The sequence below is a fragment of the Desmodus rotundus genome, chromosome 5, assembly GCF_022682495.2.
Source record: "Desmodus rotundus isolate HL8 chromosome 5, HLdesRot8A.1, whole genome shotgun sequence".
Taxonomy (NCBI): Eukaryota; Metazoa; Chordata; class Mammalia; order Chiroptera; family Phyllostomidae; genus Desmodus; species Desmodus rotundus.
The window spans coordinates 6,429,924-6,444,098 of record NC_071391.1 but is presented as its reverse complement, the minus strand read 5'-3'; the positions used below and the strand labels follow the sequence as shown (position 1 = coordinate 6,444,098).

At 45.6% G+C, this 14,175-nt stretch overlaps 1 protein-coding gene across 4 annotated transcripts in view; it reads left to right on the top strand.

Moving 5' to 3' along the window:
* Positions 1 to 14,175, top strand: part of MARK2 (microtubule affinity regulating kinase 2) — a 54,153-nt gene that overhangs the window by 828 nt on the left and 39,150 nt on the right. The window lies entirely within an intron of this gene.

Sequence of the window (14,175 nt, the reverse complement as noted above, 5' to 3'; positions counted from 1 at the left end):
CCGAAGATGCACACTTGTCTTTCTGCTGACCCCACTTCTCCCCTCACCGCCCTCCTGCGCTCTTCCGTGTTACCTCCCCAGCTTCCCCCTTCTCTTCCTCCCCCCCCCGCCCAGGGGCCTTTCTGGTCTTCCTCCACCCACGCCTAAAGCAGCCACCCTCGTCTGCTCCTCGAATAGCACCAGCTATTTGCCCCAGTCGTTGTTCACTTCTTCCTCCGTCTCTATAGCCTTGTTTCCCTTCCGCCGCACCGGTTCTCCCAGTCCCTGGTGATCACCCTCAGGGTCCTTGCTCCGGAATGTGTTCTCGATCCCTTTTTCCTTTCGGTTCCCCAGCTTTTTTTACCCTGCCTCTTCTCCAAATTGTGCTCTCTCTCTTGCTTGCAACCCACCAGCTCCACCCTCATCACCTTTGCAAAATCGTTCGCCTACTCTGTGCTCATCACTTTCCCTTCTTTTCTCCGGGAGCTCCCTGGTGCCTCGCGCTGGCATTTGTTGCTTCCGTGTTTCCCATACAGCTGTCATGCGCATAGTTTTCCCACAGGTTGTCTTTGGGGTTCCAGTCATCACTCCCCTCAGTCTTTGGATCCCTCGTGTTCTCTTCCCCTGGGGTTTGGCTTCTAAGTCTCGCGGCCTCCTGTTTGTGGCTGTGAGCACTTTGCCAGCCTTCTCCTTGGATGGGCTCTTCCTACGGAGGGAAAGAACCTACTCTCAGCCCACTCAATTAACATACCTGTTGCTCAGCCCTTTCCCGTGCCTTTGTACCTCGCTGCCCTTGCCTTTCTGCCTTACACTGCAGCACAGACCATGCCGCCTGCCTGTGATCTGCCACTTTTCACTGTCTTTCTCTTCGCTGTGGCCTTCGGGTGACTCGTCTCTCACCCCATCTTCCTTACTGTGCTTCTTCGTCAGGGTTGCCTTTCTTGGCCACGTTAGTCGCCTGCCTTCTTCACATCTCTGTTTTTCCCGCATATGCTCCTATATCCTTTCCTTTCCTTTCAAGTAGCCTTTGTGACCTCCCACCCAGGCATGTTGCATGCTAGTTTCTGGAGCTGCTGTCTCCCTGACAATCACTGCTACCGACCGTTTATCACCCAAGCCTCAGCCTTTTCTGTGTCAACTCACCTCTGAGCCGAGGCGTCCACTTTCCACCCCTCCCCTTTCACCGTCTCCAGTGTCCCTTGCCAAGTGCTCTGTGGAGTGTTCCCTGTTGTCACACCCTTCTTGGTGGGGAACTTGACCAGGCCGTAAAAACTTGACTTGAAAGAGGAGCCCTTCCCCCCCCTGGGGCCCCAGTGCTCTTTGCATCCTTTTACCTCATTGCATTCTCTGTTTTCCTCTCATTCCCTTCTTTCTTTGCAGCCTAGTGGGACCCTCGCTGTGTTCTTTTGCATGCTAACATTCTTCTCGGAAAAATCTTCCCTTTTTTCACGTTCCTACCTTTTTCTTTTCCCTTTTTCTGTCCCCTGGGCAGTCAGGAAGAGCTCTGCACTGAGTTTTTCTGTGTCGTGGTTGACCCTTTTATTACTGATGGATTGATGGCTTAGGGGGGTGAAGCGGGGGTCGAGAGGGAGGGATGGTTGATTTTCAGTTCATCGCTGGGTTTGGCAGGTGGTTCTGTGTGCGGCTGAGGTCTTTGGAAACAGGAGCGTGGTCTGCATCTCACAGTCTCCCTCGATTGCCTGCTGTTTCTCTCCTTCCTGGGAACCACTTTCTCTAGGCCCTCTTGAGGTTGCCTCTTCCATTCCTTTTCCTGTCACACCTTTGTTTTGGCAGGTAAACCCTGCTTAACCAGAGAACTTTCCCAGACTGTTGATTATGAACCAGTAGGAGGAGGCCAAGGGACTGACTGGCACCCTCAGGCATTTGGGGAGTGGTGGTGGTTGCCTACTCTCTCAGCGAGGCTGTGGGGGGCATTGTGTCCAGCGAAGTAGAATAACTGCCTCAATGTGGTTTCTTTGTGCTGTTTACTAAATGTAAATGTATTCTTGCCATGGTCTCTTTCTTGTGATGTGCGTGTTGATTTCTTCTCTTCCCTACATGCCTAGCATTGTGCTGAGCGCACAGTAGGGGCTCGGTGCACACTCATTGACTTTATGGTAGTGGCAATTAGTGAAGCACGTGGGAATGTAAGCTGCACTTTGAGAACTTTGTCTGGAACAGTGGCTGTAAGCACTGTCACTCTGTTCCAAATTACGTTCTTAATGGCCTTAGGTTCCCCTGCATCACTTCATAGCTTCTGCTGTTCTCATGGTTGCCAGTCTTACTACTAACTTGGTATTAAGTCTCATCCTAGTAAAAACATGGACTTTGGGGAACCTTGCATACACCTAATGCAGGCAGGTACCTGTATTTTTTAAAACAAGAAAAAAGACAAGTAGCAGGTCTTTGGTCTCAAGACCAGGGATGCCAGAAACATTGGCCTCCTTGAGAAGAAATCGTGCCACCAGCTGAGAGTGGGAAAGCCCTTCTCGGTCCTGTTGCAGCTTTAGCTAAAGGAGTCGTGGGGACTCAGTCGTTGCAGCGAGCCTTGATGCTACCAGAGAAAACGTGAAGAAGCAAGGGGTTTGGTCGGGCCGGTTCCCAGCCCCACCTCCCCAGAGGCCCTCTATCACCTTATTTAGATTTAAATGATTTAAACTGGTTTCACCAGAAAATAGGTAAACAGACTCCACTGGTTGTCTTCAAGCGCCAATCCCTTTTTGCTCTTCCTCTCCGCCTGTCTTTAAAACATGTGGCTGATGAGAAGCCGTTTCCAGCAGTTCTTTGATCACCTCTGAATTAAACACACAAACACACACAGAGAAAATGCTGAAGCATAAAAATAAACCTTGTGTTGCAGGAAGATGGCCTGTTTGCTGTTAACTCTGCTTCTCACAGTGAGAGCAGGAGAGGAAAGAAAGTCAAGCCCTGTCTATAACACGACTGTCTGTCGTCACGCCGGATCCCAGTCACAGACTCTCAGGCTCTCCTTCCCTGAGCAGGAGGCTTGTGACCCGGGGCTGGTAGTCTGGGGGATTCTTAGTCTGTGAGCTGAGCTTTCTGTTCACTTTTCCAAATGGCTCTCCTGGCCCGAAGGCTTGGCAGTGGTGAAAGCCATCAGCGAGATGCCCGTTTGTCTTTCCGCCAGCAGCAGCAGGAACCGGCAAGTGTGGAGAGGGGTTCGGCTTCCAGCGTCCACCTGTGGCTGGCTAGAGCTTCTGTAACACCTGGTAGCGGGCCTGCACAGCTTCAGGCCTGCCCCACCTCTGGGCCTGGGGAGCCCCGATCTGAGAGGGCTCCTGAGAGAAAACAGGAGCCCTTCACTGCCCACCCCACTTCCGCTGCGGTGGGTGAGGGAGGGTGATGCTGTCATTCTCCTGGGGAATGAGCGGCATTGTTCGTCCTCGGATGGTTCTGAGAAGGGGTGTTAGGATGTCTGGGGGAAGAGAGGAAATCCAACATACAGAATCCTGTAAAGAATAGCCGAGCCACTTCAAACACACACATCCCTCGGATCCCAGGGTTGGTTCCGCCTGAGTGTTGCATTGGATGATTTGGGTTTAGTGTCATCTAGTAGGGAGCTTGGTTAGCTCTCAGTTCACTCCAGGCCCTGCAAGCTGTATAGCACTGTGTCCTGGGTGCTGGCTCTGCCCTCTGCCCTCTGCCCTCTGCCCTCAGGGATGTGGGTAAATGTCAGACATAGATTCTCATTTTCTGCTTGGCCCTAGAAATAGGAATGAGATACTAGATCAAGGGCTTTAAGAGTCCCTACAGTTCATAGAATTGCCATAACCTTTGAACCCAGTAAAGGTAACTACTAGTAAATTCTCATCATTTCTCTCTATGCGTTTGGGGAAGTAGCTAAACAGATGGATACAAGGCAATCACTGCAACATGGCTTGCCTCAGATTAAAGTGAAGTTTGCAAAGGAATAACTGAATCTTTCCCATGGTGACTAGAGATGGGGCCCAGGTTTCTTTTTGCAGGGTAAATGTCCTAAGCAGAGTTGATGCCTGTGATGTAGGAGAAGATTGAGAATTTGTTGGCCTGGAGGTTCACATGGTTAGATCTGAGTCCAAAGCTGCTCAGACGAGACTGCCCCCATTTGGACAGAGCAACCCAGCTCTCAGCAGGCATTTGACCAGAACTAACCCATGCCTCAGGAACGCTCTGCCACTGAGCACTTAGCCACCTGGCTGGCCTTTCTTTCCTCCCAGGAGCCTCCATGACTTCCCTACATATATATTACGTCGACTTGAATGAATATTTTATGCCTAAAGTGCGGCCAAGCCTCAGACTTTGGGGCCCATTATCGACAAGCAGTATGGGGGCTGGGTGCCACCTTTGGCCTGCTGATTGTGTCTCTGCTAAATGGACTCCCCCAGCAGCACTTCGAAGCCCATTAATGGACTGGGATGAAGTAACCTCAGCAGATGGAAAGGGCGAGGAGGGTGGTTGTCCTTCCTTCCCTGAGACTGCCTGCGGAGGCTCTCTGGTAGTAACCAGGGCCAGCCCCCAGTCCCTCTGCTGGGGTACCCTGCAGACCGTGGCTACCAGGCCTCTGCTTTGACAGGAGGTGTGGAAAGGGTTTCGTTTTCTCTTAGCTGTGGTGGTGCTGCCAGGTTTGCCGCTTTCCTGTCAAAGCAGAAATTGAGAGGGATGTGGACGGGGTGGGTGGAGTTTAAACACGGCCTTTCCTCCTTCAGCGGAAGTTCGGCAAAGTGACAAACCAGTTAGGTGGCTGAGTTTTCTTCTCTTGGTGGGAGATTCCAGTATTTGTACATTTTGCACTTGAAGCTTGGATTCTCCAGGCTTTCTCCCAGCCCTCGTCAAACACGAGTGAGTCACGAAGTGTTAATCTGTGCATTTCCCCTTCTGTCTCAGGGAGGCCCTGGGAGGGGTGAGCCTTTCTAAACCTTGTGTGTGGGGGGAGCACAGAGTTCCCCCTTCGGGCCTAGCCCCACTCCAGCTCTGAGAGGCCTAGTTCAGGGGTAGAATGTCCCTGCCCCGCCACAACCCACGGGATGTCGTTGTGTCCTGTAGACTCCGAGATGGCACGTCCAATTCTGAAACAGCACCAAGAGTGAGTCTGGCTGCTTGGTTTCCAGTTCTCTCTCAGAGAAGGAGGGATCCCAGTCCTTTTCTTGCCCACTGGACCTGCTCCTCCTTTTTGGGGGAATAAATAGGCTAGATCCCTTCATCCGAATTGTCTGTTTTTCTCCAGTGTTTGAAGTCTCTCGGTTCCTGTGGGAAATTCTTTCTGTCTTTGGGTTAACACTCATTTCCCCCTACTTCCATGTATTTCTTTTTCTGCGTCAAATAATTAATGTTAGACTTAAAAGCTGTGTAATCACAAGGTTTGGTAGGAGACCGGCTGAAATGGACACCAATCTTGGTGCCTGGGTGAATCCTATGGGACAATGGGGGTGGGGGAGGAGCAGCGGAGGGGTGTGTTCAATGGCTGGCTCCAAGCCATCTTTTTCTTTTTAACATAAGGAAGGCGGAGCAGACCAGAGGCTTCTCTGTAGAACCAGTCAAGCTGGTTTTGAGCAGCCTGGCCTATTTTCCTCTGTTCTTTGGGAGGTTGGCAATACAAAGGTCTGCCTCCTCGGGGGTTCTGCTCCTGGAGGGTGAGTTTGGACGATGTCTATAAACACCCCTTTCCCCCTAATAATGAATGGGTCTCTGAATTGGGCCTCTCCACATAGTGGGCTCGTCTTGCACACCTTCCACGGGAAGCTCGAAGACAGCTCCTTTTCTTGGGCCCTCTTTGCAATTCACAGGTTGGCCAAAGGCTCTCAGCCTGGCCCTGAAGGAGGGAGTGGGGCTGTGATTGGCTCCCCATTTGTAGATCTGGAAGGGAGTCTAGACTCCTGACTCCTCCTGGCTGTCGTGATGTGGCTGCTAAATTCAGGGGTTCCCCAGGGCTCCTGGCTCGGTGCAGTGGGCCTCTCTGTCCAGGCCTGCTGAGGAAGAAAAAAGGAGAGAACAGTTTTTGGTCTTTGGCAGCAGGTACTTCAGACGAGGGGAACAGTTTGAGTTTGTCCTTAATCAAGATACCTGTGGGAAGATGGGGGCCATCAATTAGCACACGCTGGCACTCCTTGAACAGCAGTGGGGAAAGGGCGTAGCAGGGTTGTTTTCCCAGTTTCCCACTACCCAGAAAGCACCTGAGTCTGAAAGTTTGGTAATAAGAGTGAGGCTCCCTGCAGACAGCTCCAGCTTGTGCCCTTGACCTCGGGGCAGGCTGCTCCTGTTGCCACTACAGTGATCTACTCATTGCTTCTCCCAAGCAGCATTTTGCTGAGGTTTTTGTTTTGGTTACTGTCCTGTAAGCAGGGTGGCCCCCTTTTCTCCATCTTCTTTACACTCAAGGGCTGGCTGGCCTTCCCTTACCCTGCCACTTCCCCATCTCCCCTCCACAGATGAATGTCATTTGACTGTTTTTGCATGTAGTATTGGAAGCACTTATGGTTACTGCTCTGTTGCTGCCCACAAGAGTTTGAATTCCTGGTTCTCCAGTCACAGGAAGTGGGGACCCTTAGGCCTTCTTGGTCTATCAGAGCTTCTCATTGAGTTGAGCTTATGGCAGAGCTGAAAGGAGATCCCAGCACTTTGGATTTCAGTAAGTGGTTTTGTTGTGGTTAAAGCAGGCTCTGCAGCTTCATCCCTGTATTGGAACCTTGGTTCAGCCTCTGCTGTGACCTTGGACTTCCTTCATCACTCTCGGCATGGTTGCTCCTCTGTAAAAAAAGAGTAATAACGGTACCTATCTTATAGGCATAGTTGTTTTCGGAATTAAAAGAGTTAACGAATACCAAGCACTTAGAATGGTACTTGGCAGGATGGGATCATCCTCATGGTCACTGTTCAGATGAGCACCTTGGGGCTTTCTCTGAGTGTCGCACAGCTCCAGGTCCGTGTCAGGTGACATGTGTTGGAATTTCTCTGCAATTAATTGAAAGAATATTGGCCTCTTCCAGCCATTGGGGTCCCAAAGGTGCTTTTTATACTATTTCTGGGTTTTTAAAATTTGTTTATCATCATCATCATCATCATCGTTATTATTATTTATTTTAACCAGTCAGCTACTGAAAGAAAATAGGATGCTGTTGGAAGAGTTTATCTTCCTTTAAGAGCGTTTTTTTAAAAAGTTCATTTATTTCTGAGTATCAATATTAGGCAGTTTTATTGATTAAAGAACACACTCACTGCCATCTGCCTGTCTGTATTCCTGTGTTGTGAATGTTGGTGGTGGTGGTAGATGTACAGCCTCGTCAATGGCTAGAAAGCCAGATCCAAAGTCCCAGAGCGTGAGCTCTTCTGAGGAAGCCCCACCAAGTGTGGGGATTTCTTTCTTCGAGTTTCTTTCTTCAAGTGTGGTATTTACCCTTTGGCAAAAGGAAGACTCCCTGTTTCTCTTAAAGACCACTTGGGAACTTAGCAGCTAATGATTTTAGGTTCCTTTGTCACTAGAGGGGGGCCTTCAAGGACAGGTTCTCCATTACCTCTGTGGGCCCCTCTGACATGAGAAGAAAGCCTCCCCTCTGTGATGCCTGGAAGGGTCACAGCCGTTTCTCAGCTGCTCCTGTGAATTTGTGGACTTTGAGCCTGGGGCCGAGATTTTGGTCTCAGAGGTTGGTTCCTTGTTTATCTTTATCTCTTGCCACTTCTAGAGCCTGAATGCCTCCTCAGATCAGCAAGTAAGTTGCTTGGTTTTTTTCACATTGCAACTGTGACAGGGGTGGGGGAGGGGGAAGGTAACAGTGTTGCCTCAGAGTTCATCAGGGAACCCTCCTTTCACTGTGTTTTCCTCTTCCTTTTGACCCCTCTGCCCATTTGTCTCACTTCCTTTTTTTCCTGTTTGGTGTCTTCGAACTCCGCTCCCTCATTATCACTGTCCATCCCGGGGTTTCATCCCCACGTCCCACTCTGTCTTAGCACTGTCTAGGCCTCTTTTGTGGCGTGGCCCCCGGGAGGGATTCTGATGGTCTGAGATCTCCTTGATGCATAGAATCCCAGAACCTCCCAGTCCTTCCTTTCTCCTGTTCCTCTGATTTCTGTAAAGTTAGGATTCACTGCTTTAAAAAAAAGTTTTTTCTTTTTATTGTCTCTGGAGCCACCATCCTCAGTAAAGCCAGGCTTGGCAACCCGACAGCTTATTAGGGACAGCATCCCAGTTTCCCTGGTGACAGGGTCTAAGCTGTTTCCTCTGGCCTACCAGGAATGCCATAACTCTAAACCCTGTCTTGGAATAAACATGAGGGAGCACTTGTTAATTTTGCCAGCGCAATACTGAACCCAGTTCTCAAGATGTGGTCTGGGGAACCCAGGCGTGGTACGTGGAGTCAGAATATTTTCATCGTAACAGTGCAGTCTTTGCTTTCTCTCTCTCTCTCTCTCTCTCTCTCTCTCTCATTCTCTCATCAGTGTACAGTGGAGTTTTCCAGAGGCTGAAAGTTGTGTGTTGACATCATCCCTCTAGGCTAATGAATGCATGTTTCTGTGTTCTTGTGTTTTCTAGAATTTTTAAGGTAATGCTTTAAGGTGTAAATATGAAAGTTTTCAGTGATGAACTCAGTTTGTCTTTGTACCTCCACCGTGCTCTCACTAGCTTTCTTTAGTTGTAGCTCTGTAAACCTTACTGTTGTTCAGCAAATCATTATTTTGAAATCCCAGCATTTTCCAAGCACCGTCGAGGAAACACAACAATAAGTAAGTACAACTTGTAAAACTTGTAAAAACTTTTGGGGAAACTTCTAATTTTTAAAATTTTATTTACAACTTATTTTAGCACTTAATTCTATTTTATTCTGAAGTAGAAGAAAATATATAATATTTCTCTTATATTTAAGAATGGGTTGTTGGCTTAAAAAAAGGAGATTAGAAGACTTGCTTTCTCAACATAGCTGCCGCCTTTCTGTACTGAAATGGATGTATCAACAAGTGAAAGGGAGGGATCTACTCCATAGGAACTGGGCAAAACTGTGAATAAGAAATACAAAACAATAAGTAAAAGGTATGAAATCACAATGAAAGTTTTCTTTTTCTCAGCTTTATAGATATTAATAATGAGCCTTATTTGTGTCTTGCGCAAGAAGACATTTTCGTGTAGTGTTAATAGCGCCAATCAAGTTGTGGCATTACTTCGAGACCCGTCATTCAGAGTTTAAAGAAAAAGGAATTGAGTATTTTAACTGTACACACCATGAACTCTTTCAAAGCCAAAATTTGTTCCAGCTTTTCAACCTAGAATTGGAAAAGTCACTGAAGCTTCTTACAGGATAAGTTATCACATTGCTGCTTTGGCTGGGAAACTGCACCCCCGTAGCTGAGAGACCAATGATGTCTTGAACAGCTGACAGTCCTGATTGCCCACTGAATTACAAGTTAGTCAAGTTCAGGTCAATGCCATTTCATATGTTACCACGACTTGTCAATGAAAGATTGAGCGGCAAACATGAAGACTGAGTTAATATTTTGTTTACAGACTTTAACTTTGACCTTACAAATGAGTACATTTATGGACTGGCTCAACTTGTTGTATCAGCACCAGCTTCACTTCAAAAATATTTTTATAAGAATGCCTAGCAGCAGACACAAGTGGTGACAAATGCGCAAAGGGCTGAGTAACTTTTTGACTCTGATGGTTCCTCCCGGAACAACTCCAATCCCACTTGCTTTGCTGGTACGGCGGCGGCGGCGGCGGCGGCGGCACTGAACTTGTCCAGGCAACGACAACAAACTACTGGTGGTCAGAGTCGTGGCCTTTGTGCTTGCCACACAGTCATGGTTTAAAAAACCAAAAAGCCATTTTCACTTAATATCCTGGATAAAGCACACAAGTTCATTTTTATGAAACGTCGACCCTCTAGCAGATGTTTCTTTAACGTTCCGAGAGAGAAACTCGAAGCACCCCTGGGGCACCGCTGCTGGTGCCGGCACACCGACCGGCCTGAGAAGGTGCGCTGGTGCGGGAACTCTGTGGGAACTGGCCCAAGCGTGGGCCGTCCTCTTTCCAGGAGAGAGCAACTGAGGGGCAAACCATCGTCACTCATGCTTGAGTATTTTGTGGATATTTTCTTGAAATTGAACAAAGTGAGTCTGTCACCACTGCCAGTGATAAAATTCAAGTGTTCAACAAAAATCAAAATTCTGGAAAATCTGTATTTGTCTAAGACGTTTTCGATGAGATCAGTGGTAAAATTAATGAAATGTAATTTTTTGATGTTGTGTGAAATACCAATATTTGGAAATGCTGCACGAGTCAGTGAAGGAATATTTTCCAGATTACCAGTGGGTAGAAGAGCTGTTCAGAGTGCAAGATGACCGATGGATTTTAATGTAAAAATACATAAAAGATTCATTGATAAAATTGCAGATTGCAACTGGCTTTTAAAAACTACTATTTGTTGAGTTTTGGTCTAGTATCAAAGAAGAAAATCCACAGTACCTAATGGCTGTTGAACTCCGTTTTTCAACAACAGGTCTGTGTGAAGTGAGATTTTCTTTAAATCTTTGAATCAAAACACATTGAATGCAGAAGCGGATATGAGAAGTCAGCTCTCTTCTGTTAACCCAGCCATTAAAGGGATATACAAGAATGTAAAACTGTACAACTCTTGTTGTGAGTTTCATTTTGCCTTAGATTATATAGTTTCTGCATTAAGAACAGGCTATTTGTGTAAACATATAATAGGTTTATTGATATTTTGAATGAATTAATAAAAATATATTTTAAAGTGATCAGTGTTTATTTCTAATACACTAATTCTTGATAGTTATTACCTACATAAACAAAGGATTTTTGCAGTCCTCAGTAGTTTGTTGTTTTATTTTTATTTTTTAATTCTAGAGCGAGGGGAAGGGAGGTAGAAAGAGAGGGAGGGAAACATCGATTGTTTGCCTTTCATGTGCACCTGGACTGGGTGACCAGGGACCAGACCCTCGTGTGCCCTGCCCAGGAGTTGAATGTGGGGTGGGGGCAGTGGAGGGGGGGCAAGCTTTTGATTTGCAGGATGACATCCATCCAACTGAGCCACCCCAGCCAGGGCCTCAGTAGTTTTTTTTAAGAGTGTAAAGAGTTCTTGAGATCAAAAAGCGAGAAAGTCTCTGTTAGAGACCAAACTTGAGTTGCTGGCCCCTCTCGGGTTGGTTACTTATGACTGCTTTGTAAAGAGCTCTAGTTTGGAATTCCCAGCCTCAGTATAATCTCTGCTTAAGCCTGAGAGACTTTGACCCAAAGTAATTTCCTTCTTTTAACACATATAGCACTGACCATATGTGGTGATTGTTTTTGTTTTTGTTTTTGTTTTTAATTTTTTATTGTTATTCAATTACACGTGTGTGCCTTTTCTCCCCAGTGGTTATTGTTTTTGTTGCTTTATCTGTGGTTTGTTTCTTTTCCTGCTCCCATTTATTTATTTGTTTGTTTGTTTATTTTAGAGAGGGGTTAGGGTGGGAGGAGAGAGAAACATTGATTTGTTGTCCCACTTATTTATTCATTCATTGGTTGCTTCTTGTACATGCCCTGACTGGGAATTGAACCTGCAACCTTGGCATATCAGGACTGACATTCTAACCCACTGACCTACGGACTAGGGCTTCCCCCCTTATTTTTGTTTATTCCTGCTTTTTCTTTAATTTTATCTTTCTCTCTATTCTTAATTTTTTTCCTTTGTTCAGTTTTCCCTTTGTTTTCTTTTTTGTTTCTTTAGTTTGTTAATATTTGGTTTTTATTTTATTGGTCTAGCACTGTGTTTTCGATTGCATTATAAGATTACTTTGTCAGGTAGACTTCCTTTGGTATGTGTGAAGTGGTTTGGAGGAAATACAGTTTTTTCATTAAAAATAAGTAACTTAGGTTTACATGTAATGGGTTTATTAATATTCTTTTAAGTGAATGGATATATATTTAATTTGTTAATGTTAACTTCTAATGCATTAAATAATTGATAGATATAATCCCTATAAATAAAAGCTTTTTGGGGATTCAGTCATTTTTAATAGTACATAGGGTTTCTGAAACCAAAAAGTTGAGAGCCATGGTTGTGGACAAAGCTTGGAGTAGTTTTCCCTGGCTTTGGTTGATCAATTTCTTGATTATTTCATAAAAAACCATTTTGCGACTCCCAGCGCCTACTAGTCCTGGCTGGGCCGCAGGGAGCCGCTTGCTGCCTTGGCTTTCCGGAGTCATAGCTGAGGAAGCCGGTCTTCAGTGACATGAGGGGCTTTGACCAAAGCTGGCTCATTTCTTCCTCTGAGTGCACAGCATTAGCCTTGTGAGGGTTTTTTTTAATGGTTAATTTTTATTTTTTTAATTTTGAGATAGTTTTAAACTTCCAAGAGTTGCAAAAATAGTTGAAAGAATTCCTGTACATTCTTCACCCAGCTTCCCCCCTATGTTAACATCTTAGGTAATCACAGAGCACGTATCAAAACTAAGAATTAACCTGGGTGTACTACTATTGACAAAGTACAGAACTCATCGAGATTTCATCAGGTTTTCCACTGATGTGCTTTTTCTGTTCCAGTGTCCAGCCCAGGGTCCCACATCGCACTTCGTTGTTATTTCTTCGTAGTCTCCTCCAATCTGTGACCGTTTCTTAGTCTTCCCATGTCCTTCTTGATGCTGACAGTCAGGAAGAATACTGGTCAGTTATTTTGTAGAATGTCCCTCAGTTACGGTAATCTGAAGTTTCCGCATGGCCTTGTGCTTAATTCCCTTTTGTTTGTTGTAAAGTGCACATAACATACAGTTTACATTTTAATAATTTTTAAGTGTATAGTCCAGTGACATTATGTACACTCACCATGTTATGTAACCATCACCACTGTTTCTAGAACTTTCATCATTCCAAACAGAAACTGCATCAGTTAAACAATGACCCCCCCATCGCCCCTGCCCCCAGCCTCTGGTAGCCTCTCTTCCACTTTATGCGTGAATTTTCCCTCTCCAGATCCCTGATGTAAGTGGGATCATACAACACTCGCTTTGTATCGGGTTCGGTTCACTGAGCATAATGTTTTCAAGGCTCATCCATGTTGTAGCTTTAAGTCCATTTTATCTTATTTTTTAATTTTTTTGAAGAGTTTTTATTTTATTTTTAGAGAGAGGGGAAGGGAAGGAGAAAGAGAGGGCAAGAAACATCAGTGTGTGCGGTTGCCTCTCACACACCACAATCCAGGCATGTGCCCTGACTAGGAATCGAACCTGCGACCCTTTGGTTCGCAGGCTCACTCTCAGTCCACTGAGCTATACCAGCCAGGGCTAATTCCATTTTAAAAGTTAACTTGAATTTTATTGTGATGATATGTATTAAGTTGATATGTTGGAAAATAATTAAGATGTGTAGTTGTAATGGATTTAGAAATATTATTTTAAGTGAATTAATAGTTTAACATTTTCTCAGTTTTAATTATAATACAGTAGCTATAACCCACATAAAGAAGCTGTTTGAGGTCCTTATAATTAAGAGTGTAAGGGTTTCCAGACACAATGTGAGGATTGCTTTTGTAGACAAGCATGGGGTTGATATTCCTGTCTTGGATTGGTTGGTTCCTTGCTATGACCTCATAATGAGCCTTTGTTTTGCAATTCCCAGAGTCTTGGCTGGGCTACAGGAAGGCACTTGCTGCTTGGGTTTGCAGTCATTCCAGCTGAGGAAGCTGGTTCCCAGTGACCTGAGGGACTTTGACCAAAGTTGGCTGGTTTCCTCCTCCTAATACAGAGCATTGGCCTTTTTTTTTTTTCCATTAAAAAGATCATTTGGCTTACTTGGATTTCATTATGACGGTAGATTTTTTAAAAGCTTATAAGTTGGCTATTGGTCATTTCCAAATTTGAAAACTGCAAAGCTTGCTTAGCCTCTAACCTTGAAGAACCTTGGTGCCTACAGTAGCTGAAGGCTGATAGGCTCCAGTCACTCACCAAGGCCAGAACACCCAACAGTCTCTTCCCTGGGTGGTTGTAGAGCCTACACACTTTGTTCTTATTCCTTCTGTATTTAACTCTTTGTTAGCCCTGTTTCTCAATGCCTCCCAATCCCATACTTCTGTAGGTACACATTATTCTCTCCTATAAGAGGTAAGCAGATTTGAGGGGGGTGTGTAACAGCACGTGAGCTTTATCTTTGATGAGTTTCTAAGAGACAGATAAAATTGCACTGGATGTATAATTCTAAACTACCTTGTCAT